This window comes from Ambystoma mexicanum, chromosome 3p (assembly GCF_040938575.1).
Source record: "Ambystoma mexicanum isolate Mex_15411 chromosome 3p, UKY_AmexF1_1, whole genome shotgun sequence".
Taxonomy (NCBI): domain Eukaryota; kingdom Metazoa; phylum Chordata; class Amphibia; order Caudata; family Ambystomatidae; genus Ambystoma; species Ambystoma mexicanum.
In genome coordinates, this window is record NC_090925.1 from 918,939,474 (window position 1) to 918,954,032 (window position 14,559).

Sequence of the window (14,559 nt, forward strand, 5' to 3'; positions counted from 1 at the left end):
CTTCCAAGCAGAAATTCACAATGTCATCAAACACGTGCCCAACTGCTTGACCTATAGCGACGACATCTTAGTCTTCGGCCAAACTCAAGAGCAACACGATGACACGCTAATGAGGGTCTTCATGGCCCTAGAAGAAGCCCAGCTAACATTAAACAAAGAAAAGTGTGAGTTTCGCAAGAAGACACTCAGGTTCTTTGGACACATATTTTCTGAGAAGGGAATGACACCAGACCCCGAAAAAGTAAGCGCACTCCGAGAAGCTGAACCACCCACGACAACCTCAGACCTCAGATCCTTCCTAGGGCTTGCAAGCTATTGCACAAGATACATACAAGACTTTGCGTCCATCAGCGAACCTCTCAGAGCCCTCACCAAGCTAAACACCGAATTTGTCTGGTCCCCCAAATGCCAAGAAGCATTCCAAATCATTAAGGACCGCATCTCTGATGCCCGCAACATGGCCTATTTTGACCCCAAGAAGACCACAGAACTCATCGTTGACGCCAGTCACGTAGGCTTAGGTGCTATTCTCACGCAATTGGACAACAGAGAGGGAAGTGGGAAGCACATAGTATCCTATGCCAGTCGAAGCCTCTCCAAAACTGAACAAGCCTACTCGCAAGCGGAGAAGGAAGGACTAGCGGTCGTCTGGGCCTGCAAGCATTTTCATCTTTTTCTATACGGAAAACCGTTCGTAGTGGTAACAGACCACCAGGCACTCATTTTCATTTATGGCAATCCTCAGGCAAAAATGCCACCAATAATAGCCAGTTGGGCACTTTGATTACAGGACTACCAATTCACTATCACACACAGGCCGGAGAAGGAACAAAACCCCGCAGATTTTCTCTCCCGCCACCCCAGAGAAAAGAGTGGACCAGAACCATCCATTGCTGATCAGTATATAAGATACGTCATTCACAGCAGCACACCACAAGGGCTTAACATGGAAGAAATAACACGGGAATCTAACACAGACCAAGGAATACAAATCATCCTAAAATGCCTGGAAACAGGGTGATGGAAACACGCAAAGCAGATCCGCGAAACAATGAATGAGGACACAAAACAAGACATCACATGCTTCTTAGCGGTAAAAGAAGAACTCGCAAAGTCAGAGGAAGGACTACTGCTAAAAGGGACTAAGCTCGTAATCCCGGGTAGCTTACGACAGAAGGTGCTAGAACTAGCACACGAAGGACACAGGGGCATTGTATCCACAAAAAGGATGCTAAGACAGAAACTCTGGTTTCCCCAACTGGACACATCAGTGGAAGAACTACTGAAGAACTGTCCCACCTGTGCCGTCATAAAGCCGCACACATTCCCTGAACCGCTAAGCATGACTGCGCTGCCTGAAGGAACCTGGGAAGAAATAGCTATCAACCATTTTGGGCCCATGGAAGGGGGTGAATACATATTAGTAGCCGTGGACGAATACTCAAGGTATCCCGACCTGCAGATAGTCCCGTCCACCTCCGCACATCACACCATCCCAGCACTGGATAGGATGTTCGCAACATACGGAACACCCAAAGTAGTCAAGTCCGACAAAGGACCCCCATTGACTAGACAATACTTCCAGAGAATCGCAGAATACATGGATTTTCGCCACAGAAAAGTAACATCTTTGTGGCCTCAGGCAAACGGTACAGTAGAAAGGTTCATGAGTCGCATCAAGCTCACAACACAAATTGCTCGCCTCACAGGAGAACCTGTCGAAAAACTGCTATGCCAACTCATGCGAGACTACAGGAATACCCCACACAGCACCACTGGGAAGTCACCATCAGAAGTGATGTTCAGGCGAATGATCAGAACGTGACTACCTCATGTGGCTGCCGATGAAGACGAATACGTGGACGACGCTGAAATGAGGGTAAGAGACACGCTCATGAAAGAAAACATGAGACAAGCTGCCAACGTCACTCGCAGGGCCAAAGGAAGTGACCTGGCACCAGGGCCATGGTAGTGGTCCGACAACCTCAACAGCGCAAAAATGTAGCTCCTTTCAATGAGGAGCCACTCATCATTGTCAAAAAGAAAGGATCACTCATCACAGCGGAAGGGGACCGCAGGTCCATAACTCGAAACTCCTCTCACTTCAGAAGGATGCCTGGCACCAAGTACGCAGGTGACACAAGCATGAATGACACCTTCACTCAGTGGGATGCTCCCTATGAAGGGGACAGAGAAGACTCGGAAAACTACATGGCACCTGAGGCATGGGCAGAGCCATCTGCAAGAGTGGATCATCGACCACAGAGAACAAGAAAAAAACCTCGACTCATCGAATAAATGAACTAAGGGTGCGACTGAATGTTTAGTGACGGGAGGGTGTGGTGTTGTCACTGTCTAGTTAATAAGAGTATGAGTTCTCTGTCTATTGTCACTGTTTAGTGGGCTGCGACCCACGTGTTGTAAAGGGGTGGGGTTACCGCTCAAACAGCAGTTAGTATTATGATGTTGGTAGAGTAAAGAGGTGTTGCACCCCAGCTCCTGTGTCGTCTCTTCATTGCATGCATGCCAGTGCTGACTGGTAGCGTGAGGAGGTCCACTCACAGGATACCACACCCACCTGTCAAATTTCAGCCAACAATTCTGTCAAATACTTTAGCTGGTGCATCTAGCAGGGCTAATAATATACAGTAACCAGACATCTTGTGATCTCCCTAGTGTGTATTGCTAGTTTTATACTTTTAGTCCACGTTAGAGGAATTTTGCCTAGAGGACTAATAATGGTGAACAATATGTGCAATGTTATACACCAGGCATGAAGAGAATATGAAGAGACAAGGGAGATTATTATGGCGGTGGCGCTGCTTTCATTTTGCTTACTATAGCATTGAATGAATGATTTTCAATGCTATACTAAGCAAAATGAAGGTGGTGCCGCAGCCGAAATAATGCTGCTTTCAATCCAATGAAACGATTGAAAGCCGTATTGTTACGGCGGTCGCATTGAGGCAAAGGAAAGAAAGAGTCAGACAATGCTGGCCGCTAGCAGCGGACTCATATAGTGGTGCAGGCAGTGAGCACGAACATTTTGCGTCGTTTCTGGTCCCGTCCACTTCTCCACCGGATTGACTACCAGCAGCAGCCAATCAGGTGGAGAATATCCGATAATTAAGAAGAAGGTGGATAATATGACGGACCGGAAAGGACACAATTCTTGAGTTTGCAGGGTCTTTTCCGGAGATCTGGAGAAATGCCTAAAATTCCAGAGTCTTCGGAAAAATTCCGGATGTTAGGCAGGTATGGGGATATGTGTCTTATGCAGACAGACGGCATTTGGGTACGAATTTCCAGCATAACAGTTCAGTTATTTATTTCTGCATGTGGGGCGATTTGGGATTCTCCTGTGAGGGGATTGTTCATTTACCCCCTTTGCAATGTGTGGAAGAGAAGACTAAATTGAGGCTTGTATTGCTTTCATTATCAATCACACATTTAAAGTCCCTATGAGACCCGATAGTATTGTGTTTGTTTAAACGTTTGCCGATACTTTCTGAAATGCCTTTACGGCGTAATGACACGTTTCTGTTACGTCGTTGTGACGTTGTCACATGGCACTTCTACGTGTTTAGGATGGAATAGGATTACGGGGGAAGGATCCCTCCACGCTGTCACGGGCAGGTATTTATTTTTTATTGCGCATTTATAATGCACTTATTCATCTAGGAGAAGCACCAGGTATATTGTACACAGGTGTTTCAGAGCGCGACAAGGCAAGGGAGGGGAACAGGGCGGAACAAAACACTGATGGGGTTGTCTTTCTTTCTTTCAACTATCGGAGGCGTGGGTTTTTCCTATTTTTAGTTTTACTAACCGCAGATTTTTGTGCGTCTTCTTGGCTGGTATCTCCACCCACCCCCAAACAGAAGTGGTTTATGGCTGTGACGCCGCACACACCGAGGGATTTTTAGGGCAGATTCGCCTGCCAGCAACAAGTCGGATTGTACTGCCATCTTCACCCTTATCCAGTGGAGGAAATGGAAACAATTTGGGGGGGTCCCACAAGAGCCGGGGTGGGGCGAAGTTGAAGTGGGCGGTGCCCAAAGAGGCAGGGTTTTGGGGGGCGTAGCTGGCAGTTGATCTCCGATCAAAGGAAATGTCCAAAATTATAGTTTAAAATGGTGCAATTTCTTTCATGCTGCTTTTCCCAACTATATATCAATTCCATTTCCATGGCACTGGTGACGTTACTTTACTTTACTATGGGAATAATAGTTTTGACCAGTGTTGCTGAGTAAATAGTCTTTAAAATGCACAATTTGCATCCCATTTTATTTTTTTTAAAAAACTCCCCCATTGGGTACTATTCAAACAGGGTCAGAAATGAATTGCCATTTACAACTATGGGCCACTTTTTCATTGGTACCTAAGGCCATTTTATGGCCCAGTCTGACCCGCACATGTACATGGGAGCAAACCGTACCGGCCATCTGTGCACCTTAACTACCAACAGCAGTGTTAGTCTACACTGTGATCTGAGCTCATACAGAGGAGTATTTTAAGCAGACTGTGAAAGAATCATTCAGAAGAGCAATTACTATGGCGAAAGAGCAGATAATCTATGGGGAAATCCTGGTTTAAACCGATGGATTGTCCTGCAACCTCATTCTTAAAACCTGCTGATTTCTGTTCGCCATAAGCAACGTTTTCTTTTGCTTGAACCACACCCTGCACAGCTCCTGCAGCTCCCCTCTGAAAGCAGTTGGGTGGCTGCATCGTGTGAAATAGTGTAAATGATAATAGTGGTATTTATGTATTCATGCAATGTTTGTCAGCTACCTGTATACTTATTTTATTATGCAATGTTTGTCAGATACAAGTATCTGACAAAATATTGCATAAATAAATTAATAACGGGTCCATGTATCCGACAAACATTGCATAAATAAACCGGGTCATGGCTGAGTACTCTTTACTTCCCCTGGTGAACCTGACAGAGGAAGTTAGTTTGCTTTTCCTGCAGCCGTGACCTTTTTCGAAGTCCTACTGTGTACACGTAGGAGGGCGCAGCCATCAGAGAGCTCATGGCGGCAATGAGCTGCTCCACCCCCCCACTCCGCGAGGCAGCGGGCGCTTTCTTTTCTTTTTTTAACAAAGTAACCCAGCGCAGAGCATGGGATTGCAGTGGCTGACTCTGGCCGGATCCCGCGAATCCAGCTACACATCTGGTGCTGGATCTCGGGTCCGGCGAGAGCCGGCCCAATGACCAGCGCTGCCGTTATCTGCGCAACACAGCTTTCACTGTTAAAACAGCAATGGGCTCACTACAACGGCATGCACCACAGTTGGAGGGAGTGCCGGGAAGCAAGCGTTCAGGCCTTTCTCGGTCACTCTGCTTTCCTCTCTCACTTTGTACCCACGAAGACTAACGCGTGGGAAAGGTGAGCAGGGGGGCCAGATCACTGCAATGCTGGTTCCCCCTGCGCCCCTATCCCTCTGTTCCCCGACCTTGCTTGGCCATAGGGGAAGAAAAGGCGAGCGGCGCCGGAAGCATGCATTGCCAGTGTTGTATGATATCCAGCTCCCCCACAGCAGATTGTTGGGCTCTCCAGCAATCTGCCGTGGGGGAGCAGATATCGTACAACACTGGTCCCCCTGCTTTGGCTGTCCCTCTGCCTGGTCACCCCTCTGGTCCATGGGACGGCGCTGGCCGGGTCTGAGATCCGGCATCAGATGTCTGGCCGGATCTCGGGACCCTGCCTGCCTCAGCCATGACCAGGCTTTACCAAGCCCCCAGCTTTGCAGAGGGAAGCTGGACGCTCAGTTACCTAATCTAAGCTGTGGTCCTTTCCTCAGCCATCACTTGCGCATTTCCTAGCTCTGTTTGCTCATCCCGTTGGTTTTTTCTGTCCTGAAAGGGACACCACAGAAATCGATGGGCCATGAACATCACTGTGGCGGGGGCAGGGGTGTTCACTGTTGAAAGCAGGCATTCTACATGTTGGACACATTATTGTTCAAATGTGCGTTTTACACATTCAAAGGAAAAACGTTATTTCCAAACTAAAAAACGCTGCTGAAACTTTTCTTTGAGATGTTTTTTTTTCTTGAGCACCACACCAATACTCTTTTTAATTTGTGTGCCCCTTGCTTTGTGTTTTATCACAGGTTATGTTTTATAAAGATGTTATGTTTACAAATAAATGCTTTCGTTGTGCTGACAGCAGTTATTAGGAAATTAAACTGGGTTCATGGGTGCCAACGGAGGCAGAAATACCCCAACCCATCCCTTGGCCAAACACTTTTTATAGCACTTACTTTTTTTTATAAGTAATTACAAAAAGTCATTTGATTAACAAGTTTTGTATATATTCCCTAAACACAGTCTCAGCAATGGTCTGTCAACCTGCTGAGCTACCCCGGTAGCCATCTACTATAGAGCAAGTCTATGCATCCCTTGATGTACTAAAATCACTGCATTACCAACAGTACTTTGGGTGCACCGCTGCCATAGAAGTGATTTAAAGTGGAATTCATGTATATCATCCTGCTGTGGGTGCCAGGCCTTCGCCTGCATGCAGCACCATATGTTGCAGAGAAGCCAGGTGCCCTCGTGTCTGGCATGGCAGGTCACCTAACTGCAGTATAAGCTACATGGCTATTATTCGATGTTTCCGAAAGTTAGCTCGGTGAGTTAAGAACTACCGTGTCGTATTCTATGTAAGATATGTAGATGAATGATTGGAATGCCAGCAGGTTGGACCTCTCAGCTGTTAAGGGTAAAATATAACAAGCTGATGCTCTTTCTCTCACTCGCTCTATTATTTTTTTTGTCTCTGTGACTGAGTATGAGTCACGTTTTCAGGTATGTGCTCTGACTGCTCTCTCTGCCAGCTGGGGTGGACTGTGCTATAGATAACTTTGGAGATTTCCCAGTTGGACCTTGCACCCTAGGCCCCTTTTGTGTGCGGGGGGAGGATGTGTGCCGACTGGCAGAGTGTAGTTCGCAAATATTGGCACGGTCAATCTGGTACATCTATAATTATTTTTTTTATTGTACCTTTTCAATCGCAGGAACACAAATTGGCTCAATCATCCCATCATGGACAGCGAAGTCCACAGCAGCAATGGCACCATAAAAAATCCTGACATCTGTATTAGGACTTGCCGACGGTAAGAATGTCTTTTTTTTTTTTTAAATTGACCGTATTCTGCTGTGGGTGATGGTGGGGTCATTTTAAAGGTATAGTAGGAGTCGCAATCAGTGATTTCAAACCTATTTTTGAGGCTGTTCCGTTCTCATGTCCAGTTTGGGGCGGTACTGAAAGTTCACGTCTCATGTGGGAGTTGCATTTACAGTGCACTGTGTACTCTCTCCTGGTTTCCCAGCGTTACGTCCTGCTTATGCCTAACACCCAAGAGCTGGATTTTAACCCCTGCTCATTTTTGAAGTCGCAGGTAGACCCATGTATCCTTGACTAACTGTTTTCGTTGCAGCAGCATCGCTCCAAGCGTCGGTGTGTCAACCTAACCACCTGTGTCCCCGAAAGAAAAATCCTGTGAAGCACTTTACCCAGTCATGCAGGCAAGTAAGCATTTATTTTCCCTATGTAACATTGATTGAGTAGAAGTGCTAAAGGTTTATACCGGCCCCGTGCAATGTACATCCTGGTGTGGTTTTCGCTGCCAATCTGTGGCCTAGTCCAGGACCACACTTCAAGACAAAATTTTACGTAGAACTTCACGATCTGAACAGGGAGTCTTCTGAGACTTGTATCAATGTGGTGTATTTCTTTTATTCCAAGCAGCATTTCTGACCCATTTCTGCTGAGTCCCCCCGCCTTTTCACGTGGTCCGTTTGAAATCTTATGTGGTGTTTGTCATTTTAAATCTTTTAAAGCATTTTTAATTTTTGAAAACTTGAAATGCATTTAAAAAAATTACATGACATAACATGGGGGTTTGCAATGTTTTCAGAGTCAGGCTCTTTTTTTAGATGGATCGTTGGTACTAAGTGAAAATATCTTTTTCACTGTACCAATGCGGGTGGTGGGGTCTATTTAGAAAGACTGTACAGAGCGGTCTTTCTAAATCAAATCAAACTATCATACTTGTCAAACCCCTGTCGCACACGAGTGCGCGCAGGGGCTGACAGGCGCTGTAAGCCCCAGCAGAGTCGTCACAGGAGGCAGAGGTGAATTTTGGACTGTATGTGTGTGCGCATGTGGGTAGGATGCATGTGTTGGGTGTGGGTGGGTTAATTGGGAGTTCGGGGGGTGCTAAGTTTTTTTTTTTTCTTTTTGGAATATTTTTATTATATTTTCAAAAGCAAACGAAACACATTACAACTGTTTCAATACGCAAAAAACATCATTAGACCATCATATTTCCATTAGAACTCCCCAACTAACCCCCCCCCTTAAACTAGAGCCAATTCGCACATGTCTTCTACTGGAGCATTATCAGGTGGCACAATACTTAAGCGGTCATCACCCGAGTCCTCTGTTCCGTTGTTGCCCTGGTAAGGATTTGCCATAGAGGCCACCAATTGCCGCCAGGTCAGCAGGGACCCTACTTCCTCCTCGCCCCCCCTGGTGACCGCTTCAAACCAGACAACAGATTCAGCTTCCACCCATTTCAAGAGGTCCGCCCACCATAGCTCCACCCTAGGTCTATGGGTCGCCTTCCAGCCCATTGCAATCCTGCGCTTGGCCAAAACATAAGCCAAGTCCTTCATCTTGCTCATGTGTTTTGAATGCCGGGGTCTAGGAAAAAGCCCAAGCATGCATGACCAGGCCGATTCCACATCCAACACCACTCCCCCACCAGCCAGTTTCGTTTTAACCTCATCTCAGAATCTGAGCATTTCCGGGCACGCCCAAAACATGTGTAGCAGCCCCGCATCCACCTCCCCACACCTGGGGCATTGCTGCGTAGCTGGTCCCCCAAACTTTGCAATCTTCCCGGGCATCAGGTAAGCCCTATGAGTAACGTACAGTTGGAAGTTGTTGGAATCTCGCATTCCGGGACACCTTTTTATGGTACCTCTGAGCCCACACCCATTGCCCCTCTGTCATGGGTCCTCCCACCTCCTCTTCCCAATCCAGTCTTAATTGGAGCAACTCCTTCCCCGCCCTTAACTCACAGGAGCTCATATATCTTCGATATCTCGTGCCTGCCCTCTGATACATCATACATGGTTTCCAGGGAGGCATCAGGATCCTCTGCTAGCACTGTCTCGGGCCATCTTTCTCTGGTCTTTTTCACAAGCCTAGCGTAAGTTATATATTGGCCACCATGCATCCCCGTCTCTTCCTGCAACCTCTGGAAGTCCAATGCCTCCCCCTCCTGCCATATGTCTCAGAGGGTGGCCAGGCCTACCTGTTCCCAGTATCTCTGGACCGATTCGAGTAGTTGAGCGTCGCTCCCGCACAGTGCCACCAGTGGGGCCTGCTGGAGTACGGCTCCAAATCCCCCATCATCCTCCAAGTCCTTTGCCAGATCTCCCAGCTCAGCCTCAGCAGCCGCCCCTGCCCACCAGTTTGTCTCTACGCAACCACACCACTTCCTTCAAAAAGTATGGGGCTGAATCCCCACGCAGAAGCCTAGCCTCTGCCGAATCTTCCGCCGAAAGCCACCTGGCTACATACAGCAGCTGCCCCGCCAGGTAATAGAGTTCAAAATTTGGCAGGCCTATACCCCCCTTGTCATACGGGTTCTGAAGCTTCCGCAGGGCCACCCTGTTCCTGGAGTTACCCCATACAAAATCCCTGCACACGCTGTGAAGTTTCACGAATGGGCTTCTGGGTATCAAAAACGGGACATTCACGAAAAAGTGCAAGAGTCTAGGCAATACCACCATCTTGAGCAAGGCCGCTCTCCCCATCATAGTCAGGGGCAATCTAGCCCAAAACACCATGCTATTCTTGATCCCCCTCTATCGCTCTTTCCGTGTTATTTTTGTGTTCCGCCTCGATCTTGTGGTAAATATTTACTCCCAAATACCTAAATGTCTCTGTCTGCCATGGTATTGGCAGGATAGGCAACCTCTGCGATGGGACATTCCTATATCTGCTCAAAGGAAACAGACTAGACTTTCTGGGGTTCACCGATATGCCCGAAAGGGTGGCGTACCGTTCCATTACCTCCAACACATACTGCAGATTTTCTTCCGGATAACGCAAGTAAAGAAGCATGTCATCCGCATATAGTGATATCCGGTGCCTACCACTGACAGTGCTTATGCCCACACTCCCATATTGTTGTCGCAGGCTTATCGCCAACGGCTCTAATGCCAGTATGTATAGCATGGGTGACCAGGGGCATCCCTGTCTGGTCCCCCTACTAAGTTGCGAGGTGTCTGAGACCGTGGACCCCGTTTTCACTCTCGCCATCGGGGCGCTGTATAGCAACTGGACCCACCTGAGGTATCCAGGTCCCATTCCGTATCCCCTCAGGACCGCTTTCAACCAGGGCCATCTTACCGAATCGAAGGCTTTGACCACGTCTAACGACACTATGGCCAGCTCGCTTACCTGGTTTCAAGAGTGGGATGATCACAGCCTCGCGAAGAGCCAATGGGAGTTCCCCCTGCTCATAGGCCTCGTTGAAAGTGGCAAGCAGTGGCTGGAGCAGCTTCTGCTTATATGTTTTGTAAAACTCACTAGGCAACCCATCTGAACCAGGTGCCTTGCATGTGGGCAGATTCTGAATCACCACCTCCAGCTCATCTGAGGTGACAGGTGCGTCTAATTCTGCGCGTTCTAGGTCATCCAGGGTGGGCAACTCTATGTCCTCCAATGTGTCCAGTATGTCTCGGCGCACATCCTCCCCTGTGTCCTCGTACAAGTGTCTGTAAAACTTAAGGAACTCCTTGTTTACCCCATCTTGGGTGTTGCAAATGCAACCTCCCTCATCCCTAACCTCACTGATCACCGAGCGGGGGATCGCACTCTTATACAGCCAGGCCAGCAATCTGCCTGGCTTGTCGCCCCCCGCATGTATCCTCTCTGTGTATTTCCTGTAATTGAGTCTGCACAGCCTATCCCAGAGTGCACTACAGGACACCCGTAGCTCTTTTATCTTGGTTCTGTTATTATGGGCGGTGTTTTCACAACGCGTGAGATCCTCCAGCTCCCTTTCCGCTTCTTGGAGTTCCCTTTCTATACCCCCCTGGAGCCCTTTAGCCTCGGAGATGGCTACCCCACGCACCACCACTTTAAACGCTTCCCACAGAGTGCCCACTGAATGTACGCTTCCTGTGTTTATATCAAAAAATTCTTCGATGGCATCCCGTAGACCCTCCCGGAACCCCTCGTCCTGCAGCGCCTCGGTCCTGAGGCTCCATGTTGGGATCCGCTGTCTTGGGGGCTGGTGTCTCCACAAAACCACCAGGGGCGAGTGGTCGGATAATACTCGGGCCTTATATTCCGCTCCCACTATCTCAGCCGTTACAAATATATAATCTAACCTTGTGTGCAAATCATGTGGCGCTGCGTAATGTGAAGATTGCCTATCCACAGGGTGCAACCTCCTCCACACATCCTCTAGGCCTAGGTCTTTCAGTAATGTTCCCAGCGCTTTAGCCGCCGGCGCCGTTTTTCCTGTCCATTGACCTATCCATCCTGGGATTCAGGGTACAATTAAATCCCCCCCCCCCCCCACACCACCGTACCCCCTGCCAGGGGCCCAAGTTTACTGTAAAGGGTCCTAAAATAAGCCACTGTGTCATTATTGGGGGCGTACAAGTTTATGATGTGCATTTCCTTGTTTTCCAGGAGGCCCGTTACCGCCACCATCTTACCCTCCGGGTCTACCGTGGAGCCAAGCACCCAAAACGGCACATGCGGCGCCACCCAGGTGATGACCCCTCTAGCATACGCCGAGTACGCAGTACCTACAACATTGCCCTTCCATTTCCTCCTGACCACCTCCAACTTCTCCCTAGTAAGGTGGGCCTCCTGCAGCAGGGCTATGTCTATGCGCATCCTCTTTAAGTACAGCATCACTTTATTCCGTTTCAGGTAGCTGTTGAGGCCCCGTACATTCCAGGTCACAACTTTGAGATTACCCAACGCCATCTATTCGGACTGTCCCCATCCTAACCCTTCCTTTAATGCTCCCATTGCTCGTTCGTTTTCCGGCTCTCTCCCTACTATTGACAAACAAAACCCCCGTTCCCCATCTCCCAAATCTACACCACAGCACACAAACCCCCCCCTCCCTACCAACCCCCAACAATTGCCCAGCTCCATCCCTGGATCTCAGGCCTACCCAAGTCTGGACCTGCCTCGTATTCGAGAACAAGGACCCCGCAGGGCGTCACCAATCTAACGGTGACCTAACTAAGTATACTACTGTTGGGTTCAGTCGGCGCTTTCAGGAGCTCCCAGTCATCTATTTTAGGAGAGGTGCGTCCAAAGGGACCCGCCGGCAGATACCATGACTTCTTCCCCACAAGCACAATACCATTCTATATTCCAGTCCCAGTGTTATGACTATGGCACCACGGGTGCCCTCGCAACGTGCTACTTATCTCCAGCCGCCTCCGTCTGGACATCCGGTTCCTGAGGTCGACCCTGCATATCCAGCCAATCCATCACTTCAGTCGGCGTCTCAAAGAAAAGGGATCTGTTCTTGTAAAACACCTTTAGCCTGGCGGGATAGAGCACCATTTAGCGATGGCATGCTTCTCTGAGCCTCCTTTTCACCGATCCGAAGTTCATTCGACTACGCTGCACAAGGAGCGTGTAGTCCGGGTACGCCGTTATTTTCGCTGACCCCCTTTCTATCGTTCCTCCTTTACGGAAAAATTCGAGAATCTTCTCGCGGTCACGATAATTCAAGATCTTCGCGATCAGCGGCTGCGGGGGGGGCTCCTTGGGCCGGTGTCCTGGTCAAGGCCCTATGCGCCCTTTCAACCGCGAACCCCTGGGTCAACTCCCCGCCTGTAATCTCCTGCAAGAGCATGGTTTCGACGTATTCTGTGGGGTTCAATCCTTCCATCCCTTCCGGTACACCCACTATGCGAATGTAATTGCATCTGGCGCGCCCTTCTGCTTGCTCTGCTCTGTCCTCCAGGTTGCCTACTCGTTGCACGAGGGCATGAAGCTCCTTAGCATGTGCAGCGCAGGCCTCCGTGTTTGGGGCCAACTCCTTCTCCAGTGCCCCAGTGCGCTCCGTGATCGTTCACATGTCCTGTCTCAGCAGGTTCACCTCTTCCTGGACCGCTCCGATCTTGAGGTCTAGGCCTTCCTGCAGCTCTTTCATGGCTAGGCCCAACTTCGTTTCCCAGGCCACCTTCAAGTCAGCAATTGCTGCCAGCACCTCCTGGATAGTGCCCGGTGGGTCCGCCGCCGCCGCAGTGGTCTCTTTACTTCTGCCCCCCTCCGCGCCCGGGGGCGACTTGGCGTAGGCCTCCATCGTGGGCTGCTTGATCCGGGGTCTCACCACTTTGGAGGACATCCTGCTGCGTCAGTTGAGCCCGATCCCGCCGTGCTTCTCCTCACACCACTGTTCGTGTGGTCACAGACCACCCACTGCTGTCTAAACCTGCGCTTGTCCGCAGCACTCGCCCCGAGTGGGCTGTGTCCTCCCACGTACTTGCGCACCCCCGGCGTTATGTTACCGGGCTCTGCCGTGTATGATCCCTGAACAGCGCTCCCCAGTCCCTTGGTGCCTCCTCTTTACAATCACAAAGTCATCCGTTGTGTGGTGTGGTCTAAACTATGGTGCTCCCGCTCCCATATTCCGAAGGGCCCCCGTGAGCACCAAAAAAGGGGGGCCCCAGTAGGCAGCAATGGGCCCACAAAGGTCCAGATCAGCCCGTTCAGGAAGCCCGTGTCGATGCTCCAATATGCAGGCACAGCACCAGCAATCCAGTGCACACTTATCTGGTGTGCCGTGTCTATGTTGGGCCCTTCCGTAGCACGGCCTCCACTGCGCCCAGTGTCTTCAAGGGGGGGGCCCAGCGCACCCCCCGGTGCACACAAGTGCCCTCCTGTCAGGCGATCCAGCTCAAGGGCCTGCAGGGCACACGGAAGATCTGCCACTGTCCGTCGGCAGTTCCAACAGGGTTTTTTCTTTCCACACCCCCGAGCGAATACACAGTGCCAGGGGGCCCGCAGCAACAGCCGCTCCCGCGAGTTCGCCGCTCGCAGGATCCGCGGCGACTTTATTGCCAGTAAGGATCACGCTGGCCTCCCCCACTCCCCACTGCGCAGCAACAATGTATCTTCCTGGGTGCCGGTGGCGTTTAAGCAATTCCACCACGGGCCCAGTCACCGCAGGCAGGTCGCTCAGCAGGATCTCGGCTGCATTGCAGCCCATGGGTCAATCCTGTCGTGGATGCCTGCAGCCTCCGACGTGCGCTCTCCCATCGCTCCTGCTCCGCTTCTCAGTCTGCCTTCGGGCGACGAACGGAAAGTTTGCCGCAGGGGCCCTGCAGGTCCTAAGCACGCGACTGCAGCGGCACCCCCGTGACTCCTGCCTTCTTCTTTGTTCTGGCTGCCATTTTGTCTGTGTCCCCGATCCGGGACCCGCGGCAACACAGTGGGAATAACTCGGGATCCGAGCCTTCCTCACCCACCAAACCTTCAGCGAGTG

General features: G+C 50.1%; 1 long non-coding RNA gene across 5 annotated transcripts in view; it reads left to right on the top strand.

The window, feature by feature from the left end:
• The first annotated feature begins 3,130 nt into the window (after positions 1-3,130).
• Positions 3,131-14,559, top strand: part of LOC138581115 (uncharacterized) — a 114,414-nt gene continuing 102,985 nt past the window's right edge. The window contains exons 1-3 of one of the 5 annotated variants that reach the window (XR_011304441.1): positions 3,131-3,255; positions 7,030-7,128; positions 7,456-7,540. This is a non-coding gene — a long non-coding RNA (uncharacterized lncRNA). Of the gene's footprint in view, positions 3,256-3,555; positions 3,637-7,029; positions 7,129-7,452; positions 7,545-14,559 lie in introns of those variants that run through there. The other 4 variants (XR_011304442.1, XR_011304440.1, XR_011304443.1 and 1 more) reach the window with 4 other exon arrangements.